Raw genomic sequence first — 11024 nt, 5'->3', positions numbered from 1 at the left:
CAGGAAGGCACTTTAAGGGGAGTTAAGGTCATTCTAGAGATGTGGCCTTGAGCTGTTAGAAACTGTATCCGTGTTTTATTTAAGCCTCTATAGGCGGAGGTTGAGGCCTAGTTGAGAAGAGGGCTCAGGGGAGCTGACTAGAGTTTGTTCAAGAAGAGAGTCTTTGCTGGGAGAGAGAGACAATACACAAACTAAATAAACAATATTAGATGGTGATTACAAAGCAGAGGAAGGGAAGAGGGTGTGGTGGGGTGACGGTGTGCAGACTGCAACCTTAAGTATGGCAACCAAGGCAGGCCCCACTGAGAAGGCGACATTTGAAGAAAGGCCTGAGAGAAGTTAAGGGGTGATCCTTCCAGGCAGAGAGAAGAACAAGGCCCCAAGGAACAGAAAAGAATCCCGGGTTGGTACCTTTAGATCATCGCAATGACATTGACCCTTTCTCTGAGTGAGGCTGGGGATCCAGTGGTGGGGGCGCTGGCCACAGCGGCATCATGTTTTTTTGATACAAATGTAGAAAGCAAAGTTTGGGAGATAACTATTTCATTCATATCAGTATCAACTTAGGAGTGAATCCAAAGTATGTGGGGCTCTGATGTCTGCTTCTTCTCAGGAAGGGACAGTAACTAGCAAATTGATGGAGATTCTAACATTACATGGAAGTAGCTAAACTAATTGAAGACATTTAAAAATGTCTTTACCTCCAACAATTTGCAGTTAAAAAATTATTCAACGACACTTGTTAAAGCACAGTAAGGCAGGTTTTATTTGGGACCATCGCAATAGGTATAGGGACCACTGCTATCAGATTTTGTAGTCGGGGAGAGGGATTGAGCTCAACTCTAAATATAACAGGGAAAATAATTTAAAGCCAAGGAGCAGTGTATCTTGCTCCTGGCTATAAATTATAAGTGAGTGACAGTGGATGGAAATTTCCTAAGAGGAAACGTCAGGGTTAGGGCACTCTTGCTGAAGATAGGCCAGGATGATCAGGCCTCACCTGAGGAAAGGTGAAGAGATTGAGGGAACTCCATTGAGGGTAGGAGTTCTTGGTAAACCAATTTAGCAGGGCGTTTGCTAAAACTGTATTTTACGAGGAAGTGCTCAGATGGGCCTAGAAGATCCAGGAGCCTGACTAAAGTTTGGTCACTCAAATAACCTTTGTCACTGCCAGTCTAAGAGGTCAAAAGTGTAATTTTGTCTTTCCCTGGTTACTATGGAACCTAGGAAATATTTTATATTATTAGCCATTTGCATTTTCTTTCTCTGTGGTCTTCCCAGTACATATCCATTGCCCTTTGTTCCTGTTGCATTATTTTCTTAACTCTTGGTGTGTTGAGGTTAATAAATAATCCTTTGTGGTATACGATGGAAGTATTTTTTTGCTATTCGGTTTGCTTTCGTTTTGTTCTTAGGACGTTTTGTTACTCAGGAACAAATCCAGTTTTGATGTGTGAAGGTGTGTGTTTCCATACACATACGGAGGATTTACAAATATGCTGTAGATGTCTGTATTTGCTTTGAAATGCCCTTCAATAAAAACCATCCTGGCTTCTGTGATTCTTATCTTCCCTTTTTAGTGTGGGAGGCTTCCTGCTTTGCTTTGTCTGCACATTTACATCGAGCCTGCCGAGCTTAATTTTAACCTGGGGAAAAATACAGAAGAGAAGCTATTTTCAGTCAGGTCATATTACTGAGAACACCTGTGAAATTCAGGCTATTTTCTTGGGGGTAAGTTAAAATGTAGGGCGCCACCTTGCCTGAAGCACATTTGTGGTTGCTGTACAAATTGGGAGGTGTTACTTGGAGCCAAAAACCTTATCACTTTCACACCAGCACTGCTTCTAAATAACATGTCTCCAACCCTCAATCCTTGGTATTAATTCGGAAACAACTAGTATAACCATCTGTTGAAAAGTTCTGTGGGAAAAAAGGGGTCTTTGTGGACTGTTTTATTCACTTCCATGATGATCATCACAGAGATATTTTACATTTTGGTTATCAGTCTATTTTTTTCTTGCTCCAGTTTGCCTTCCTAAATGTCTGGCCATAGAGAGGCAAATAAAATATACACCCACCCTAGATGATTATAGTGTCAAAATTCCCTTAATCACACAGTAGCCCCAACCCCCTGTTTGAGTAATGTTTTTCCTACCTCATCGTGTGAATTGTCTTATTGTTTTGGTGAAATGTTGACTCTACCACCTACTCTCATCCTCCCACCGCCATTTGCAGATAAAATCTAATTATCACCTCAGGATGGTTTCTTGACATATAATATAATCACCGACACAAAAGAATTTAGGGCACTATGACATTTAGCTCTTTTTTTTTTTAAAGACTGTTGTTTAAAAAAAAGATCTTTTTAAATTTGCTATTTCACAATTAGTTTTTTTTAAAAAAAGAAACAGAAAGGAACAAAAAGAAAGAAAAGAGACCAAACCTTTTACTCTTAGTAATTAATCTATTTGTAGTGTTACATTGAAGGCAGTAGCAGAAGGGCCAGTGAAAACTCATGATGGTTAACAAATTAACAAAAGAACATGCTTTTAGGACTTTAGGCAGGGATCATTACTAAATTCCCTAGCTTTGATTAGAATTTCGTGATGCCAGCTACTGTAAAATTCAGCGCTAGTTCAGAGTTTCTTCCTTAAATTCATTTATTTATTTCAAGACATTAAGGTATGGACTTTAGGTGTGGGGCCTCTCCAATGCTCCTGTGTGCCAGGCACAAGGCGTGGGCCAGGAGAGTGAATCTCTGGTGGAGGGAGGTGAGGAATACAGGAAGTAGGGCATTTTCCTAAATGGAGAAAACATTGAAGGCAGTCAGCTTGATAGAATCATCAAAAATAAAAATCGAGGCATAAAACAAAACCAGAAAGTACATTTTTAACTCCGTATGTCAAACTGGAGAGAGGAAAGTGAAAAAGATGAGAAAAATATTTTGAGAAAAGTTGACTAGCTACTCTGCAGTGACAGCATTCAGAAAATCAATCTAAACGCAGCTCTAGAGCAGCAATTCAGCTTCCCAGCTTGGAGGACTCTAGGTTTGAAGCTTTCAAGCTGCTATCAGATTTGAATCTCCCAGCTCACAGAGTGCTAACTAGAGGAGAAGGAAGACATACATCGCCACAGGACCCATCACCACAGGACCACAGTGATGTGTCACCATAGAGTTTTCAGACTGAATACACTGGCCACACCATGGGGTCCAATTGCTGCCATTTAGAAAAACATGCTTTTAAAGTGTGTCATTTAAGAGTAAATATTCTTTTCTAAAAATGTGGGCCAGGAACTAATAAAAATGATGCACAAAGACGTGAGAAGTTATGCTGCCTGTCTGTCCTCCTCCCTCAGAGAGACCACATTTCCCTTTGAAATAAAAATGAGGCCAGAATGAAAGGGCCTCCCTCCCTTGCCCCAGCCTCAGTTAGAAAGGGTCACAGGAGCTGGCCTACCATCTCTCTCCAAAATATGTTATCCATGTAGTTCACCAAGAGGATTCATTTGGTTTGACAAACTTTTCCCTTTAAAGAATAAACACTTCCTGAAGGGTTAAAGGCCAGGTAATGTCATTCACATTATTTTGCAAATAAGTTACTTTAATCATTATCATCATTAGTATTGCAGAGAAGTTTAAAAGGATTCTCATATCTCAACCATATTTCATCCTCACAACCTTTTGAATCAAGTGGGACTCTTATCTACCCCATTTCACAGATGGGGAAAGTGGAGGGGGAGGTAAATCGCCTTGGGTCATACAACCAGTAAGTGCAGAGGCGAAATTTAAAGGCAGGTCTTCTGAGTTCAAGTTCAGGGCTGCTGCCATCACCCCAGCTAATTGCATTCGTTGTACTCCACATTTACTGGAACTGGAGCTTTGGGTGGGATTGGGGAAGGAGGGAAGAGAAGGTCTGGAAGTGTTGGAGGTGGCATGGGCAGGGAGGTATACCCTTCTGCTGAGATGGCTCACCCTCACTGCACAGGGTCTTGATGTTTGGAGAACTGACCGGATCATGTGGATTTGATCCAGCTCTTCCATACTCTTCCACACTCCAGTCATTTGCCCTTGGGTGACTTCTTTCTCCGTAAGGTCTTGTCATGAGTCCTGGAGGCACCAGTTCCACGCTCCTTCGTCAGCATGCTGCCACCTTTGAAACACAGGCATGCTGTTTCTTTTGCCTGAACCCCAATAGAACTGTAAAAGGTGACACCTTGTCAGTGGGAAGCAAAGTCAGGTCATGTTCTTGAAAGTAAAGTTAGGCCAGGGTTCTATGGAATAAGCTGGAACCATCTTCCATGAGAATTGTCCTTTTTTCCCATTTTGCTTTGTTTTGTTTTCTCATTCCTGCCTCAGCGATACCCTTGAAGGATGGATGGGATCCTTCATGTCCATGTGTACCTCACCTGCTTCAGGAGACACCAGACTGAACTCTTTCTCTCTGACGTTCTCCTTGGGTCCATCCCACATGCTGCCTGTAAGCTTCTTCCTTGTCACCTAAGGTCCCATATGTCTTCATTTTTGCCCTGGATCCGGCACCTATAGATGGAAAGAGATTTATAAGAAACACTGCACAATCAAAATATATGGACTTTGAATTCTTATTCAAAGTGTAAGAAAAAAAGTTATCCTGGATATATTTGATGACATTACAGAATTAATGTTCCTTCTTAGGTGTGAAATAATATTGTGGTCATGTTTTGAGAAAGAATCTCCCTCTATTTACATATAAAAATATGATAGGAGAAAAAAGATGTCTACTTTTTTGCTTCAAAATCTTCAAATCTCCCTTTCACCTACCTTCTTCCCTTTACCATGTAAACATGTCCTATTTGCATTATAAATATTAAATTTCTAAATTCATATGTGGTAAAACTACTAGGTTTTTAAAAAATTGAGTATCAGATCTGTTATAAGGATGAAATTAAATGTTTCCATGTCCATTTTCATTTTTTAGGCTAAATGGTGGGGAGACCAGAAAGCTCACTATTTCACCTATTCCTGTCTCCTTTGTCATTTTCTTTACTAATATTTTGGTTAGAGAAAGGTAAGGAGCATGTACAAATGACTTCTGTAGTGGTAGGGTACATTCATGTGTTTTTCCAATGCCAGGAGATAGAGATCCTTTTACAAAGTTGAGCTCATGCTCTTTGTTTCCCAACTGGCCTTTGAGCACAAGTACGTTAAGATTTGTAGACCTCTGAGGAGGATTTCAGGACCTTGCTGCAAACAGTGGAGCAGTACTGTTGATTAGGTAGCTCGAGGGCCCCTAAACGCCTCCCTGTTGATTGACCAGCTGGAATGCATGGGTATGGCTTAGGCCTCTCCCATCCCCACTCTCTGGGAGGAGGGGAGATCTGTTACAAGTCCATTGAAAGGGTCTCTCTAGACACTTGGCAGTCAGAAGCAGATATGGTAGCTTTCAGCCCCTCAGCCCATCTTTGGCCTCTGCCACCCATGTGGTTGGGCTGTACCCAATAAGAAACCACCTCATCTTCAATGGTCGTGAAGATTTCTGGGAATGGGATCAAGGCTTTCCCCTACTGTAATATATAGATGACTGTTCCAATAGAGCAAGTGTCTTCATGCTCCCCTCCTCTGGGGTAGCTTTGGATATTGGCTGGAATGTTCTCATTACTGGCAACTGCTTTTAATTTGCATGTGATCAAGCAGGTCAGCCCCAACTGCATCTCTCAGGCTGTTAAGAATTCAGAGGCAGAATCTCCTGAACGTGATGTGAGACCAGGCTGTTTCAAAATCGTCACTGATCCTACTGAGGAAATATAAGGAGAAAGGAAGGAGAGGAAGAAGCAGAGGATTTATGAGTTATTTATTAGTTTATGATGCTACATATATCAATGGTAACCCTATCCTGACATCTCTCCCTTCTACCTCCACTCCTAATTCTTTCTGGATCTGAAGTGGAAAGAGACAATGAAGGAAGGAACTGAATATAATCCACTCATGAGCATGTAAGATAACCCCTTCTCCTCTTCCCTCTCTTACTCTGCCATGTAATAAATATTGTTAAGTATACCAGTTGTTTTCCAATACTAGAAATACCAATTAAAAACACCAGTGATTTTTCTTTTTTTTTTTTTTTTTTTTTGAGACAGAGTTTTGCTTTTGTTGACCAGGCTGGAGTGCAATGGTGCAATCTTGGCTCGCTGCAACCTCTGCCTCCCGGGTTCAAGCAATTCTCCTGCATCAGCCTCCTGAATAACTGGGATTACAAGCATGCACCATCACACCCGGCTAATTTTTGTATTTTTAGTAGAGACAGGGTTTCTCCTTGTTGGTCAGGTTGGTCTTGAACTCCCGACCTCAGGTGATCCACCTGCCTCGGCCTCCCAAAGGGCTGGGATTACAGGTGTGAGCCACCGTGCCCAGCTGTTATTTTTCAATACTAAAACAAAAATTGAGACTAGGGATTATGAGGATTGTTATGAAAACACAAGTTGTAAATTTCTTGCACATTTGGGAGTTGTTTCAGGAAAACAGATACTTGGTGTTTTTTCAACATTTTTAGTAATGATTGTATGGTAGTATTTATGAAAATATAATTCACTAGGTTTTAAAAATTAAAATTTGTCCTTAATTAAATAACTCAGTACTCACAGACAGAGATTTTGAAGAAAAGTATATTGTAGAATTTCTGTGTTTACAGAAAGAGCCCTGCGGTTGCAATGGATTGATCTAATCAGCCGATTCATTGATTAGAAACTGAACCAAGTATTTGATTCTGTATCTTTAAATTAGTCTAATTCATCCATAAGCCATGTGACTAACTGGTAGCAAGTTAAAAATGACAAGAAATCCAGCCTAGTTTGTGGCAACTGTCTTGAGCTCTTCCACTTTGATTCTACCATTCACCCACTCATTTATTTAATCAACTCTGAATGAGACTGTACTATGTGGACAGCAATGAGTAAGATATCATTAGTTCCTGTGTCTAGGTGCTTATTTCGGTGTGAACAGACCTTTGACTAGTTCATTTAGGTTACATTTCAACATAATGTAATATGGGCTATAGTAGGAGGGAGATGTGACGTAGACTGGTATTGCCAAGAGAGGCCACCCAGAGGAGGTATTGGATACCTAACCTGTCATGAAGGATCAAGTAGGTGCTCGCTGGGGAGGGAGAGGAGCTTGTTCCAGCCAAGGGTAGCAGCTTGGGTGCACAGACGAAAGGGCATGTAGGGACTTTATTTTGGGAAATTTGAGGAACCCTAGGGGGTTGGGGTATAAAATGCAAAGCGGAGGGGTGTGTGTGTGTGTGTGTGTGTGTGTGTGTGTGTGTTAGATATGAAGAGTTGGGGGAGGGTAATGTCAAGAGTTGACAGGAGTTCTAGGCTTAGAACAAGCAAGGACTCTGGGGAACTTTAATGAACTGGCCAGACTCCTGAAGCTGGCTGCTGGGCTGGGCTGATTAGTCCTAGGACCAGTTAGGCTTTACTGACTGCCAGCCTGGGCCACGCCTCACACACCTCAAATGCAATCGGGGATGGGAAGAGAGGAAGATGCAGTAGGCACTGACCTTCTGACCTTGGCAGGATGCATGAGCTGTTCTGCCCTTTCAGGAGGTTCTACCCCTCTGAGCTCAGTTCCCCTCCTCACTCTGTGATGACAGTCTTAGCACTCAAGATGCAGTGACCTGTCAGGAAGCGGGGGCAGGGGCCTGCTGTCTTCTTTTGAACTCGGTCTCCAGAGCCCAGAATATTAGGTTGTTGCTCAATGTTTGTTGAATGAATAACTGAATGTGAGAAGTTGTTGGAGAAGAACTTTCAGGAAGAAGTTTTGTGGTGATCTCCACCCAGGTCCCATGGTTGAAGTTTCAGCCCTTTGGAGGAAGGAGAGGTAAGGTTAATACGGGCTGGTATACAGGGTTGCTGTGGGCCCAGAGTGCAGGGGAGATGCCTGGTCCCCTCCTCCAGTCAGTCCTCCTTGGGCATAGTGAAGTCTCTGGGGAGGGCAGCACCCACGGCTCTGGCCTGGTCCCCACATTCCCACAGAAGTAGTGGTGAGAAGAGTCAAGTGAGCCAGGGAGAGCTGGGTTATTGCTGCTTGTGTGATCTCACCCTTCACCTCCAGTTCATGAAGTCTGAGGAAATTCAGGTTGCCTTTGATATTAACCTGCATGAAGACTATTAACCTGCATGAAGACTATTGAATGATAGCCTTCAGTTACTCTCTAGTCTCCAAATATGTCCTCTCTTTTTGCCCCATATCTTGACATGAGTGGTTCCTGTTCTTGGAGGGACTCCTGTTTCTTCTTCATCTAACACAGAGCTTCTGCTCATTCTTCAAAACCCTGGTAAGATATTGTTGCTTCACTGAAAACTCTCTGCCACCACCCAGTGTTCCTTGTTCTCCCCTTTGTGACCTTGTAACCTTGTCACAGTGCTCTCTGTTGTGTTGGAATAATCTGTTTACTTGATGTTTTAGGCCATTCTTGCACTGCTATAAATAAATACCTGAGACTGGGTAATTTAGAAAGAAAAGAGGTTTAATTGCCTCACAGTTCTGCAGGCTGTACAGGAAGCAAAGTGCTGGCATCTGCTTGGCCTTCCAGGCCTCAGGAAGCTTACAATGAGGCTGGAAGGCAAAGGGGAAGCAGGCCCGTCACATGGCCAGAGCAGGAGCGAGAGAGCCAGAGATTGGGTTGGAGGTGCCACTTACTTTTAAGTGACCAGATCTCACAAGAACTCACTCACTATTGCAAAGACAGTAATAAAAGAAATCAAGCCATGAGGAATCCGCTCCCATGACGCAAACACCTCCCACCAGGCCCCACCTCCGGCACTGGGGATTACAATTTAACACGAGATTTGGGTGAGAACAAATATCCAAACTATATCACTTGACTGCCTCTCCAGTGTGACTCTGAGTTTCAAGGGTAATAATCCTGTCTTAAAATTTATGTATATACAATTTACGTCACAGAGTCTCATTGTGAAAGAAAAAAAGCACATTAAAGGACATATCTAAGGCACTGGAAATAGATCATCCACAGTTATTCCTAAAAGGTAATGAGTAGTTGAATTAACAAAATACGGTATTTATGTACATGAGTGTTATCCAGCCATAAAGAGGAACATATGCTGCAACAAGGATGAGACTTGAAAACGTTCTGCTCAGTGAAATAAGCCAGACATAGATGGACAAATATTGTATGATTCCACATAGAGGATTTACCTAGAATAGGCAAATTCCTAGAGACAGAAAATAGAGTATAGGCTTCCAGGGACTGAAGGAAAAGGAAGAAAAGGAGTTATTGTTTAACGGGTTTGGAGTTTCTGTTTGGAATGATGAAAAGTTCTGGAATTAGTGGTGAATGTACTTAATGCCACTAAATCATACACATAAAAATGTTTGGTGTAGTACATTTTATTTTATGTATCTTTTACCAGAATTCTTTAAAAAAAAAAAAAAAACAAGAAGGGAAGAAACAAATGAAAAAATTTAGCAGTAAAGTGTTCCAATGACCCAAATGCAGAGAGTAGTACAAAAGTATGTGGACCAGTTACATGGGAGACGGCACTACAGGCTCTTTATCAAGAGAAGAAACCCAGGGGCTCACACTTGTAATCCCAGCGCTTTGGGAGGCTGAGGTGGGTGGATCACGAGGTCAGGAGATCGAGACCATCCTGGCGAACACAGTGAAACTGCGTCTCTACTAAAAATACAAAAAATTAAGCCGGGCGTGGTGGCACATGCCTGTAGTTTCAGCTACTCGGGAGGCTGAGGCAGGAGAATTACTTGAGCCTGGGAGGTGAAGATTGCAGTGAGCCAAGATCGCACCACTGCACTCCAGCCTGGGCAACAGAGCGAAACTCCATCTCAAAAAAAAAAATAATAAAAATTAAAAAAAAAAATGAGAAGAAACCCTATGTTCTTTCTCTTGACACATATTTAGGGAATCAGTAAGATTCCATCAACATAAGCATCATATTCTCTTATTTTTCTGCAAAATCATCAGCGGCAAGTGCTTTTTCTTAACATTAAAATATACCTATTCTGGCTGCGTACAGTGGCTCATGCCTGTAATCCTAGCACTTTGGGAGGACAAGGCAGGTGGATCACTTGAGTTCAAGAGTTCAAGACCAGCCTGGGCAACATGGTGAAACCCTGTCTCTGCAAAAAAAAAAAAATTAGCTGGGTGTGGTGGCACACCTTGTGGTACCAGCTACTTGGGAGGTTGAGGTGGAAGGATTGCTGGAACCCTCGAGGTTGAGGCTGCAGTGAGCCGAGATCACATCACTGTACTCTAGTCTGGGTGACAGAGTGAGATCCTGTCTGAAATAAATAAATAATTAAAAGTAAATTATACTTCTGTCTATGGAGTTTTACTTCACATGAGCTGAGAGAACTCAAACTTCGGTTATTGAAATGCTTTAGAAAATTGTTAAACTGTTTATTTCTTTTAGTTTTAATCTGTGTTAGTTATGTGTGTGTGTGTGCATGTATGTGTATGTGTATATGTGTATGTGTGTGTCTGTGTATATATATACCACTGCACTCTAACCTTGGCAACAGAGTGAGACCCTGTCTCTAAAAAATAATAAAAAATAAGTCAATAATAAAATAAGTTGGCCAGGTGCAGTGGCTCATGCCTGTAATCACAGCACTTTGCATGGCTGAGACAAATAATTAATAATACCCAAGAGTAAAAATTAAGTAAACAGTTATAACATGATTCATCATTTTATTTATTTTATTTGCTGGATTGGAGCCTGCTGTTATATCACATAAAACATTTGCTAGGATTTTGTATTTTTAACACCCAGGCACATTTATGGGAACTCATTAGAGGGGGAAGCCTGGATTTAAAGTTTCCCTTCATGAAACAGTTAAAGAGCAAGAGGTGTATTGTGTGGGACGTGAAGCACGTCATGGCTGAGCTGCTGACGAGGCCTCCGCTGTGCTTTGCATCATGTAAGGGCTCAGCACCCCAAAAAGGTGCCTGGTAAATGCTGCTGGCTGATCGGACGGCAGTTCTCGGAAGGCCTGCTGATCAGAAACA

The 11024-nt window shown here is 42.0% G+C and overlaps 1 long non-coding RNA gene across 1 annotated transcript; it reads right to left on the bottom strand.

Annotated features, from left to right (window-relative positions):
- Positions 1 to 461: 461 nt before the first annotated feature.
- LOC105526130 lies at positions 462 to 8313 on the bottom strand. The gene is made up of 3 exons (XR_001004025.1): positions 8080 to 8313; positions 4408 to 4540; positions 462 to 1646 (listed from the first exon to the last, which is right to left on the bottom strand). It is a non-coding gene; the product is annotated as an uncharacterized LOC105526130 (long non-coding RNA).
- Between the last annotated feature and the right edge of the window lie 2711 nt (positions 8314 to 11024).

The sequence above is a fragment of the Colobus angolensis genome, unplaced genomic scaffold (assembly GCF_000951035.1).
Source record: "Colobus angolensis palliatus isolate OR3802 unplaced genomic scaffold, Cang.pa_1.0 Scaffold58, whole genome shotgun sequence".
NCBI lineage: Eukaryota > Metazoa > Chordata > Mammalia > Primates > Cercopithecidae > Colobus > Colobus angolensis.
Note: the sequence above shows the minus strand (reverse complement) of the source record. Positions and strands in the feature narration are given on the sequence as shown.